This window comes from Mastigoproctus giganteus, chromosome 2, assembly GCF_048544385.1.
Source record: "Mastigoproctus giganteus isolate SK-2022 chromosome 2, ASM4854438v1, whole genome shotgun sequence".
Classification (NCBI taxonomy): domain Eukaryota; kingdom Metazoa; phylum Arthropoda; class Arachnida; order Uropygi; family Thelyphonidae; genus Mastigoproctus; species Mastigoproctus giganteus.
The window spans coordinates 8642663-8655664 of NC_143576.1; the positions used below are offsets into that span (position 1 = coordinate 8642663).

Sequence of the window (13002 nt, forward strand, 5' to 3'; positions counted from 1 at the left end):
TGGGCGTTATTTACGCTGGTGCCGCTCTCTAATACATTTGCTCTGTGTGGGGGGGCGGGGTTGGCTCCTTGTGGTGAGTGTATCAACTGCTTTTTGTCTTTCTTCCACAATCGCATAAAAAATGTGGATGCCGAAGGGGGGTTAAGAGGTGAACCCGCGCGGTATGTCGAGCCCTTGTTAGGGGATCGATCTTCGGTTCCTTCGATGTCCTCGTATTTTGCCAACTGCGTAAATGCGCATCATCGTTGGTGGAAGGGGTGGATGCTGCTCGCTCGCGCAGTTGATTTCGGATAATATTCATCGTCTGTTTCAAAAAGGGGGTTCTTACGTAACTGTTTTCCCCGAACTTAAATGGGTCAGCACTTCTTTCTTTGGCTCATTGGCACAGACACCTGGCTGGTGTGAACAGTCGTCGCAAACTGTTGCCAGTGCTCGTATATAACGAACAGTTTACACCGCGCATGCGCACTCTCACACAACATCATCTTATATAAGCGCTCGGAAAGATTAGTTTGGCGCTGACGAATAAGCTCACGTGGCATTTCTTCTTCTTACCTCGAAATTATTTCAGCCCTTAAAAGTTTCCTGAAATCGAATCTTTATTCGGATAAATTCTTACTTTAGAGGACGGTTGGAGCAAGTTAAAATCTGCGCAGCCGCATTAACTGAACACTGCTATATCGGCTGCCACAAAATAATAAAATTATGGCTGCACTGATTCACCGAAGTGGTGCGCTTCATCCCAGCGATAAAAATAACAAATCTTTTCAATGGAAAGATTACTCGAAGTCGCTACACAACCCCTATTATTCTCACTAGACACGTTTGGGGATTATAAGATACCGGCAGCGCCAACTGGTGCGTAAACCGTGTAACTTTAAACGAATAGTTTATTGTTGTCCGGCATTAGTTGTCGTCAACCCCGGGGTTCCTTCCACTGGTCATCCTCGAATGCGATACTTTTGTCCCTGTCGAGACCCCCACTCGAATCCTTTCTCCCCACTTGGGAGGGGCCCTTCGAAAAATCCAAAGAATAGGTGCTCGTGTAGAAGAAGCAGCAAACGATTTCTTTTCGAACAGCCGACAGTAACCTTCACGGTGTACTCGAGGGTAAAGTGGGGTTGGATATTTTGGGAGTTGTCACGAGCGTTTCTGTGTCAGGTAGGTGGGGGATATTTTGAGACTGCGTAGAAGTGTGTGCGAAGGATACATTAGTTTCGGTGAGTTCAGATGGATCGGAAAATGTCTGACTAATCCACCGGGACGAATCAGGTACTCCAATCAGGAAAAATTTTTTTATTTTATTTTATTTTATTAATAAAAAGATACACAACAGGTAACCATTAACAGTGTATCTGAGATCAGATCAATAAACATAATAACAATAATGTGAAATCCTACAGGACGATAAACATTGATATAGATTCAAACAATAAAAGCATATGTACAAAAGAGGATTGTATTAAGTTAAGTTACCGGTAAAACAAGTAATAATTAATCCGTTAGAGAATAGAAAAATAATATAACAAATAATAAGCTACAATAATTAGATGTGAGCTAGTCACTTTGCAGTTTAAGTGAAGAGGCAAACTTGTGGATGGAGTTCATCAGTGATTGGGAGTTGTAAAAGAAGTCAATGAGAGAGTCATTTGCTGATTCTGTTCAGTGGACTGAACTTCATAAAGTCCGTGGTGGCAGAGTCAAGGCGAAACGGTGTAAGGTTCCTGACTTGTCTACAGGGAGCATTGAAGTTTATTTTACTCAGGATATCAGATGCTTCATAAATTCCAGTGATTACTTTGGCTAGGAGGGCGATGTCAGCAGTAACTCTTCTAGTGCACAGAGGCCTTAGATGAAAGTAATCACACAGCGATTCATAATACACTGAGTGATAGAATAGAGGATTGCGGTACGTAAGGTAACGGATAAAGTTTTTTTGGACTGCTTCAATTTTGTTAGTTAAAGTCTTTGTGTGAGGATTCCAGATGGGTGAACTGAATTCAAGGATTGGCAGTACAATAGTTTTATAAAGGATAACCGCATATCTGTAGTTTTTGAACTTGTATGTGTTCCGTTTGATGAATCCCAGTGTTTTGAATGCTTTGCTGGTGATTTTAAGGACATGGGCATCGAATTTAGCACTGCTGGAAAAGAGAATCCCTAAGTCGTTAACTTGGTCACACCTTTCGATGATCACAGAGTTAATACTATACTCCGTATTCATTAGTTGTGGAGATCTGCAAGATGAGAAAGAGATTACTTTGCACTTCGAGGGGTTAGCAGACAAGCCATTCAGAGATAGCCACAGAGAGAATTTATTGAGAGCACATTGAAGTTGTTGAGAATCGGTAGTCTCCTTCACTGCTGAGTAGATCTTAAGATCATCTGCATAGAGAGCAACTTGAACATTGGAGGTGTAGATGAAAGAAGGAAGATCATTTACGAAAACAATGAAGAGAAGAGGACCTAAGGGAGAGCCTTGTGGTACTCCGCTTAGTGGTATAAAACAGTCTGAGTTCACTTGATCGATGATAACGCTCAAGGAACGATGCGTAATATAGCTGCGTAGCCATGAGAGCAAAGGGTCACGGATGCCATACAGCTTAAGTTTTTTCAGAAGTTGTTCGTGCGGGACTTTATCAAATGCCTTAGATATGTCTGTGTAGACTGCATCAACTTGTAGGTGGTTATCAAGAGCTTCAGAGGTGTATTGCCAGAAAGGAAGTAAATTTGTGACTACTGACTTGCCACTGCAGAAACCATGTTGATTCTGATCGATAAAAGGCTTGAAGAATTCGAAGAGATGTTTGTGCACTGCTGTGTCGAAGAGTTTAGCCAGGCTGTTTTGCAAGGTTATGGGTCTGTAATCGCATACGTCATTTTTATCACCTTTTTTGAAAATAGGAACTATATTGACCTGCTTAAAGTGATTAGGATACTTCCCCAGCCTGAGAGACAGGTTGAAGATCCGCAGTATGAGGGGTTTCAATGTAGTGACAGTCCTTTTCCAAAATAGGCCTGGAATGTCATCTGGGCCTCTAGTATAGTCATTTTTCATGCTTTTTAATGCCGAGTTTAAATCTTCATCAGTGATAAAGAGATTAATGAGGATATCATCTTTAACAGGTGTGAAGTCAAGAAATGAGGCAGGTCTCAATGTATCATTTGTTTGAATTCTAGAAAAGTGTTTGGCAAACTCTTGAGCAATACTGAATTCGTCAGATAAGAGAATTCCATCTGCGTTTCGGAGTTGTAACTTTCTACTGGTTATGTTCTTATGCTTCATGAAATTCCAGAATGGTTTGATATCTCTGTGAGTAAGCAGACTATCCTGAACTGACTCTGTATACATGTTGTAGGAGTTTAATATGAGAGTTTTCACTTCTTTGCGGAGTTGGCTGAATATTTCATAGTATTGACTGTCACCTGTTTGCTTATATTTGTTTCTGTAGAATTGTTTGGATTTAATTTTACGTATTAGTTCACTATTATACCAGTGCGGGTAGGTAGAGCGTGCGGTAAGATGGGATTGAGGAACAATGTCAGATATAACTGAATGGACACAGTTAATCAGGTTGTTGGTGAGCACATCGATGTCATCCATAGCGTCAGCGAGCTGCTTGTCTACGTTTCTTAGAGCTAGGTTGAGCAGAGGCCAGTCAGCCTTTCTGAAATTGAATCGAGGAGTACGGGAGCTGCATTTGAAGTTATGAGAAGTCACTGTGATGTCAAAAGTAATTGGTGAATGATCCGAGTGAAATATGGGGTTGTCGGTGTGAACATCTATATGAGTAGAGGAAAATATTAGGTCGAGGTAGGCATTTTCTCTGGTTGGAAAGTTGCAAATTTGTTCCAGACCATAGCTGTGAAGCATATTAAAGAGAGCCCTAGTCTGCAGTGATGGAGAAGAAGATTCTAAATTGGCCATTTGACAGTTAAAGTCACCCAAAACCATTGCTATGTCGGCAGATTGAATTAGTGGGAAGATTGATTCCAGCGAGCTTTCTAAGTACTGGAGGTCTATATTAGTTAAGGGAGGTGGAAAATAAAGCAATACTATTAAAACCTTTAACTTGCCAAGATGAAGAAGGCAGTATACTGATTCAATATTTGTGAAATTTGATGCAGTTTCACAGAGTATATGGTTAGAATGTATAATAGCTACTCCGCCTCCACGAGATCCTCTGTCCTTTCTATGGATTGTATATTGTCCATCTATAATCTCCTGATCATCAATATTTATGGAGAGCCAGGTTTCAGTGAGCAGGTAAATGTCGTAAATATGTGAGCCTTGGATTGCTCTGAAGTGGTTTAGGTTGCTAATTATACTCCTGCAATTCTGAAGGTAAACACTGAACAGTTGGGATCTGGGGATTCTATGACGAGAGGAGAACGTAGTATGTGTAGATAGCAGGGTATCTGATTGCTATGCCGGTGGAGAGGAGATTTTGGACTCCCTTGGTGGTCTGTCCGTGAAGCGTTTTACTAGAGCCCCTGATAAAAGGGATCTTAGATTCAACACTTTTTCTGTTTGTGATGGAAGGCATGTTATTATAAAAGATGAGTAGGCGGGACATCGTGTCTTCAGAGAACGGACATCTACTCCGAAACCATATTCTTCTTTAATTAGGTTGATAAGATCTTCAGATTTAGTGGAGGGTCCAAGTCTAGAAAGAAAAATTCGGTCTTTTGTGGGAATAATTGTGATATTATACTTGTGTTTGAGTAACTGAGATTTTTCTGCAGTAGTTACATTCTGTGTTTGATGAGTTATGGCTGGAAGCTTGGAGAAAGTACCTTGAGATATAGATGCTTTAATATTTTCTGACGGTTTGTTCTGTTTTGATCTTTGGTGCGATATTTGAGACTGGCAATTAGAAACAGGTTTACTCACTGTGGCGGCAGATCTACAGACAGGTTTGCAGACCTCATTAGATGTGGCAGCAGTTATTTTTGCATATGTTGCCTTAACTGATGTTGAAGAGGATTCCGCTTGATGACTCTGAGCTTGTGAAATAGAAGTACAGACAGAACTGTTCCGCAGAGGAGAGTAGGTGGGAGGAGTGGTTCTATTTACATCAGAAGAATCATCTAACAGAGTCTGTTTGGCAATAAATTGCTCAGTTGAATGACTTGAATCATGAATGTTAGCAGGCTTGGGCAAGTTAATATTTGCAGCAGTAGAACTATTGAGGCCGGTGGAAGGTGAAGATCTGGTCTCAGTACTGAGGGCATCGTCAGTTAATGAAGAATTCGTATTCACTTTGAGCCCATTGGTGTCGAGAGTAGGTTCAGAATTCTTCCTAGCTTCCCTTAAGTGGCAAGACATAACTGATGTGAGATTTTTAATTTGGGCGTTAATGTCAGAAATTTCAGCCTGTTGATTAGCTAATATTGTTTTTATACCACAAATCTCCGTGTATAGCTCGCTGTTTCCTTCATTGAGTGTATTAGAATCCAGGAGAATTTCAGAGTTTGCAGTATGAGGTGCACTGATTAGATGAGTTTGAATGAGGATTTTCTGCATAGTGTTAAAGAGTAGTTCCTGGAATTCAGTTGATTGCAGAATACCAAAGGTTGGATTCAGAGTTTCCGTAGGGAAGGAGTTAGCGCTGAGATCTTCTGACAGCACAGATGTTTGAGTTGATGCATCTGAGATTTGATGCGACAACAAAGAAGGATTAGAGGCTTCATCCATGTACGATTCAGAGTCGGTATTTCTAGTTATTGGCATGCTATTTGTCTCAAATGTACTAGAGTACGGCATTTCAACTTTGTTAGCCGAAGAGGAGGAAAGTGACTCAGGTTCCGTGCTGTTTGGCGTTGCAACAGTTATAGGGCTTTTCTGAGAATTTCTGAGTCGACATCTATCACAACAGAATGATTTCCGCCGACTTTTATTTAATTTTTTCAGGTCAGAATGTGTACAGTCATTGCATATTAATTGTTTGCACTCAATACATTGGACAATGGGGTCAGAGCTGGTCCCACAGATGGTGCAGACGTTAGAATTTTGACAGGAGGTAGTATTTGTCATATTGAATTCAGTTACTGTAGTTTTACTAGATAATTTAATATCACCACAGTTGTGGTTTAGCAAGCAATAGGCACTGTGACCAGCCGGTCGCCTTAGTTGCCCTGCAGTGAAATCCACAGGGAGCAGGGGACTAAGTAGGGAGGGAAGAACAGAGCGGCTAGGCAAAACTCTAATGCCTGGTCAAGGTCAAGTGTCTGTTGGACACATGTATAAGTTGAACTACAAGATAATGGCTGAAAGCGCTTGTATGGAGTAGCGGAATGAACATGCAGAAATTCATTTAATACTTATCTGTTGTCCGTTCAAATAATACAGTACTTGCACCTGGCAGTCCAAGGGCCTATCCTTATGTGGTGGCACTAATAGGAACTTAATACTTTAAATAAAAAACACACAAAACAAGAAAAGTTTACGGAGCATATCATACAGACAGCCGGACACAATCATGCGTTCTGTAAGTAACCAATCCTGGTGAAGCAGACGTTCAAGCAACCACAGCTGTAGTATTTATACGCCGGAATTATTTTCTCTTTAAGTGTTCCCGATGTTTCAAATTTCCAGATGTAATTAAATACTCGAAGAGCAATTTCTAGAAAATCATTTTGAATATGGCGAAGGACATGACTCGCGCTCAGTAGGGATTTTGAACATCATCAATGAGTTTTTTTTTTTTATTTCAAGAGGAAGAGAAACGCGCAATTGAGCTGCTAAATAAAAAGAGCATTTAAATTGATTATCAGATTCACTAATTGTCTTTGGTAGGTCTTTTAGCGTTGCAAAGTCCAGAGTATCTTTCTTAGTCTAGCTCCTCGCTACAGATCTCTGGGGATCAAAACATTTACTTTTCAAATCTTTTGTTCCCAGATGGACAGGATGCGGACTATATGTGCAGAAAAGTATAGGAAAAAAAATGAAAGGTGGAGTCTGGCAACAAACTTCGATAAGACGGAATATATGAATCTGACGGGGGAGATTCTGAATATAAATGGATAAAGAATGTGAAGAGTTTAAATATCGTGCTATTGTGCAGATGGATGGTTCATCTGAAGATGAGATTGCAGGGAAAATTGATGAGGAAAGAATGGTCTTGGGAATGCTGAACCCAGTATTATGGAGCAATAATAATCTCTTCTTCAAATGATTAATATATAACGCAATTTTCCAGAGTATCCAGAGTATGCATGGATCTGAGGTTTGGACCATAAAAGAAGAAATTAGTACCTGTCGAGATGGGTTTTTCAAGAAGATCAGCCAAAGATCTAAATTGGAACGAGTTAGAAATGAAGATGGAAGAAAAGCAATGGACGCGCAAAATAACATCATTGACAATGTAAAACAAAAAGACTTGAATGATATGGAAATGTTATGTGAATGGGAGAAGAGAGACTACCAAAAAAAGCAATGGAATGGACACCATCTAGAAGGAAAAGGAGAGGAAGACCTAGAAGGACATGGATGGAGGGAGTGAGGACGGCTATGGAAAAGAGGAAATTGATGACTGGAGACTGGGAGGACTGAAAATAATGGAGGGGCAAAAAGGTTAGGTCGAGGATAACCGTTGTTACCATGGAGTAATCCAAGAAGAAGATTCGCAAATTACGGATTGTTAAAAGTGTGTCTGCGGAATTTAGTGATCTATGATGCTCGAATCCCTTGAAGTCTCTCTCTCTCTCTCTCTCTCTCTCTCTCGTTTGTTATACTGGCGTCCCTCATGTAGTATTAGATAGTACGAAATGCGTACAGATTGCCCAGCAAATGGGTGGTTGCACGGTTTACTTAGAAACCACGTATAAGAAAGAAGCCCATCTAGACATGGGCTTCTATCTTATACTCCCATAATAAGGGTAATGTACTCCGATCTGCTGATTATTGAGAGCGCATCTGAACTTCATTTTGGTACTGGGTGTTTCTTGAACATATACTGTGTTGGGGGAGGGGGTAGAGAGCGGAGGTTGGCTGACATTAGCCATTAATTCTATTAAAGAGAGCAGTACTTGCTCGGATTGAATACAAAGCTGACCGTACTTTAAAGGTAAGGTTCTCGAAATGTAACGACCTCTGCCCGTGTCCCTTCCTCTTTTCTCAACGAACCGGCCATTTCTATTCTGTTGACTTCTAGACACCCTCCCTCTAGAATACCCGGATAAGGGCCAATTAGACACCCTACAGAGTCTTGTAACAGCTGCATACGACGGAAAAAGGGAGGGGATTAAGAACGACCGGGGGGGCAGACGTGTCTGCACTTTATATACTTTGAGCGGAGGTGAACCGTGTAAGAGAGAGAGCTTGTTGGGTTATTGTGACTGCTGCCTCCCCTTCTCTCGTGACATTGAGGGGACAGGGTGGAGCGGAGTGGTGATAGGAGAACAGTAGTAGCTTCCTGTTCATTGGCTCAGTAGCCTGCACGGGTGCCGGGGTCCTTTCAAAGGTCACAATGCGGACCTGCTTCTCAGTCTCCACGAACAGTGCGCTTATGGTTGACGATAAAGAAAACTCCGACAACCGACCTTGTTAAGATGGTTCGCCAATAGAGTCGATATTCTCCAATTAGAAGCTGGGTAAGTAACCAGGGGGGACAAGCGGGAACACCCTTCGTTAATGATCCTAACGTAGACAACTGGGAGATAATGGAACAGCCTTCCCAGAAGGCTGTGCGATTTCTGGATTCCCCATAACGGATGAACGATACTTGAGCACAAAAACCATTTTGGTTCTTAAAATGCTGGTAGCTATAGATACAGGGGAGATTGTTCCTAGGAGACACACGCGATTTCTACTGAGATGGAATCCCCTCCTACAAAAACAAAGAACAAAAATATAAAAGAAGACAGTTGCGCAACTTTACAATCGTTTTTGAATTATGAACTGATTCATTATTGGTGGACTGCGAGGGCCGCTAACAAAATTAAAACCGCGTGGGTGAGGGGGGGGTGAAAGGGGAGGCGATAATAGATGCGAAATTTCTTCTTCCACGCAAAGACAGTCATAATGAGGGGTATTAATATTCGAAGGAGCCAACGATAACGCTCATCACGCGCAGCACTTAAAACCCGCCGTTAAAAAGTCTCCGTAATTTGTTCGAGCAGGTTTCACGTGCGTCGGGGTCCCTTATAGCCGACAGTCAATTTTCATCCGGGCTTGTTACTGAAGTCGGTTGCACGGTGCAGCTAATGAATATTGCTCCCAGCGGTGCACAGTCGGCCATTTTTCTCGCGGGCTAAAGCTCCCTCCTCCCCTTTTTTAAAACTCCCTCCCCCAATGTCGTGTCATCTCCGACTATTTATTTGAAAAAAAAACTTTTGTTCGTCATTAGCCGATAGCCAGAATTAATGAAAGAGATGAGGCAACAAATTTATTCAAATTGAGGTTAAGTTTAACTGGTGGGGGAGGAAGGGGAGGAATCTCCTTACGAATAATATTTTCAGTTCAACAGAGTTTTCTGCAGTTAAAATGGAGGAAACTATTCTGATTGAAAGTTCAAGAATTAGAGTTGCAATCAGAAGCTACATCTACAGTAAGGGCAACTGAAACATGACCCCTGGTACGCTACTTTCTGTTTCTAAAATACATTTAGATTAAGGACGGAGATAAGGCTTACGTTTATTCCAGCTAGACTCGTTCTTAAATATTCAAGGGAATGCAAAGGAATGCAAAGAGTACCCTGGTCTGGACTGAAAAGGGCCCCAAATCCCAACAAAGGTGCACCAATCTTTTCGTCAGCGTTCCTACTCGCACCAGGGGATCCCCATGTCTCTAAGACCACCTCACCGGTATTAATACACCAAGAATTTAAGGATGCAGCAATCGATAACCTCTGGGATCAGAAATCTAGATGAAAGTCGGACCATTGGAAGATTGGTCTATTCCAGAACCAAGAGGAATCCGGCCTCTGTGCTAACACGCATCGGTATAGAAAATTCAAAATTGTAATTTTAAACCACCGAATGAAGGGCCCTTGGCTCTCTGTCTTTTACGTCTACTTATAAAATCTTAACACAGATATTGAAAAAAAAAGGCTGACATTTCTTAAGGTCCATTGGAAACTTTGTATTCCTTTAAGATTTCCTAACTGGAAAGGAAAATGTACCAAGAAAACATAATTGGTCCAATACTAAAAATAATTGTACGCATTCCTACGCTTATGAAGAGTTGTATTTTGGAGTACACAAGAAACTCTAGAAAACTTAAATTCACCACCATTTTATACAATGTCAATCGCTAAGAATATTTGTACAGTGAAAAATGAAAGCAACAAATTAAAATCATTTCTAGGTTTAAAAAATTCTCTCTTAAAGAAGATAACAACTGTGGTAAACATTTTGGAGTTGATTCCACACTTGTGGAAGCTCCTCTGACCCTACAGCCGTTGGCAGTAAAAACAGAAATATTTTTATTTTACATTAATACAGAGGTTCCCAAAACGTGGGGCGTCTTCCTCATGGGAAAGGGCGTGTTGTTTTTTTTATGAAATTCTTATTTTCGCTCGTTCTGGTAGGGGACCTGGAATATTTTAGGGCGAAGGTATGATTTGGGAACCTCTGCATTAATAGATAACACCTTAAAGCTAGAAAATAAACTTTTTTTCAAACTCTTCTAAATCTCTTAAATTTAAATAGTATCTTCTGCTGATGAAGAATTTTGGCACCGTATCCGAAACGTTTATTTCTACTATTCACTTCTCTCGTCTTTAAGAAATAAATAAAGAACTTAGTTAAATTTTGAGCAGCACGGTCTGATGATTGGTATCGGTAAGATGCCTCAATGTTTAGGTGAATAGCTTAATAAACTATATTATTAATATCACGTGGTACAAGATTATGATATTATCATAAAAATGATCTTAAGATTACGAGGCTTACCTCACAAGAAAGAAAAGTAACAAAGTTAAGAAATGAGCACACAAGTTGGGTTGTTTAATCTGAAGTAGAGAAGAATCACCCTTTCGCTTCTCTGTCAACACACACTCGCTGAGGAATGGTACCTCACTTTGGTCCCCCTCCAAAATGCATTCATCAGAGTGCAAATGAAACGAAAGTATCGAAGCAGCAGCGCTACATATTTTGAACTTACTGATGCGAGCCTCTATTTACGAGCAACACGCGGGCGGGCGGGCAGGAGGGTTCTTACACACCCCGGAACATGTGAAATGCCAGACAGCGTTCCAGGGCGAGCTATCGGAGGAACCGTCAGCTGAGATTCGTTCCCGACAGGCACCGGGGCTGCCAAAGCCCGCTACTTTGCTCGATACAACTGCGCTAAAATCGTCAAACCTCCCTTCCCGCCACCTCTCGGAAACTCCGTGTTTTCTGACGGAAAGGCGGCTGCGGCGGCGGGTTGCCGTTGCACATTGCCCTTTTCCATCGCTTTCGTAAAACGTCGTCAATGGCAGCTACTTACCAACAGCGGGCTCGGACTAACTGCGAAGGCACTCCACCATACTCCACCCGGGTGCCGAGCTGAGGGGGGAGGGGCACGGACAGCACTGCGATCGGAGAGAACAATCAATAAGCAGTCCGGAGGTACGACTGAGAGTCGGAAGCTGCTCTCCGCCGAAAGAGCGCGTTCATTCGAAGTGGCAGGGGCCCCCCTCGCGAAACCGCGCGTGGGCTGGTGGTTGATGGCCCGAGCGTCTGCGCGTGCGTGCCGCTGCCACCGAAAGGTGGCGCTTTTCTCACGCGAGGAACGATACGGTCGCCGCGAGCTCCGATGCGTGACTTAAATTACTCGTAGGACGACGCCTAAAGAGATGCCTATATTACGGGTGGCGGGCGGGCAGGAGGCGAGGGCCCTTGTTTATATTCCGCACATTAGCCGGCCGCCTCCGAAAGGAAAACGTGTATATTTTAATTGCGGTGGCCTCGAGACGGAAATGGGAAGAGGCAGCGATGGAGAACGCCAGCATCTTCGGAGAATATGAATTATCCGGGAGGGCGGTCTAATGGACGAAGGAGACGCAGAAATTGTTGTAGACAAGATGGATGGATGGATGGATGGATGCATCGAATACGCTTATTTCCGAGTATCGAAGATTACTATCTTTTTCTTCGTCCGCTCCCTTCGAGATGGTTTCTTCTTCTCCTTGTCTTTCGCTCCACATAATTTGCTTCTTCTCCGAGGGAAAGAGTTTCTCCGAAGTCTTTCTTTGAAATTTAAGAGTGTCATTAAAAGTGCTCTTAATCTCTTACATTTGGTGTACTCCATCTGCGCGTTGCATCCAACTTCGTTTCAGATGTCCTTCGTTAGCTCAGTACCTCCCTCTTCGTGACAGCTGCCCCCCAAAACATCTGAGAAGAATACTTTCTTCGTGCAGGTCGACAATGTGGTGAGACTTTGGCGAAATATTCATCGCAAATCCCGCAGGGTTTCGGTGCAACCAATGTCTGCACTGGAGATGAACCACTGGTGGTTCGGACAATTGATGGCAACGATCTGGTCATTGGCCTATGTGGGACTTCGGATGCAGTTCAAGGTCTTCGTGCGGTGCGGTAAGAGAACCCTCTTGACCCTGTCATGACCTAATTCATCACGGTCCAAAGAGGACTTTTTTTCAATGGGTGAGGAAAGAGAACTACGTTCGGTATTGTTTTACATCGAGGGCGTAGACGGGTGGGGGAACCGGACCCCCCGCTTCCTACGCGCAAGGTTCCCATCGAAAAGAGAGCAACGCTACACTTCCTGATTGGTTTATTCTATTCTTTTTAATATAAACGTGACAATCAGCCGTTATATTTACTTTACGTTTGGAATTTTAAAGAAAATACATAAAGGAAGCCCGCGGCGTCCTCTCGATGATTTATCGAACCCTGTCCTGTAGGTTATAGGGAGGTCATAATCCCAAAGACCACATTTCGGGGCCCTCATCTGAAAAATGACATTGAGCTTCTTTAAAGGGTCCAAAGACAGGGCGGCTGAAGGCCAAAGGGTGAGCTACAGGGCTTGGCAACCAGGCACATTAGAGGTGGCCA

General features: G+C 42.5%; 1 protein-coding gene across 10 annotated transcripts in view; it reads right to left on the bottom strand.

Annotated features, from left to right (window-relative positions):
* LOC150089152 (teneurin-m-like) overlaps positions 1-13002 on the bottom strand; it is a 936894-nt gene that overhangs the window by 208792 nt on the left and 715100 nt on the right. For 2 of the 10 annotated variants that reach the window (XM_090388120.1, XM_090388097.1), the window contains exon 1: positions 11435-11576. The exons of 7 other annotated variants lie outside the window; for them this stretch is intronic. The gene's annotated coding sequence lies outside the window, so the exon portion shown is untranslated. Of the gene's footprint in view, positions 1-10896; positions 10959-11434; positions 11577-13002 lie in introns of those variants that run through there. One more of the 10 variants, XM_090388103.1, reaches the window with a different exon arrangement.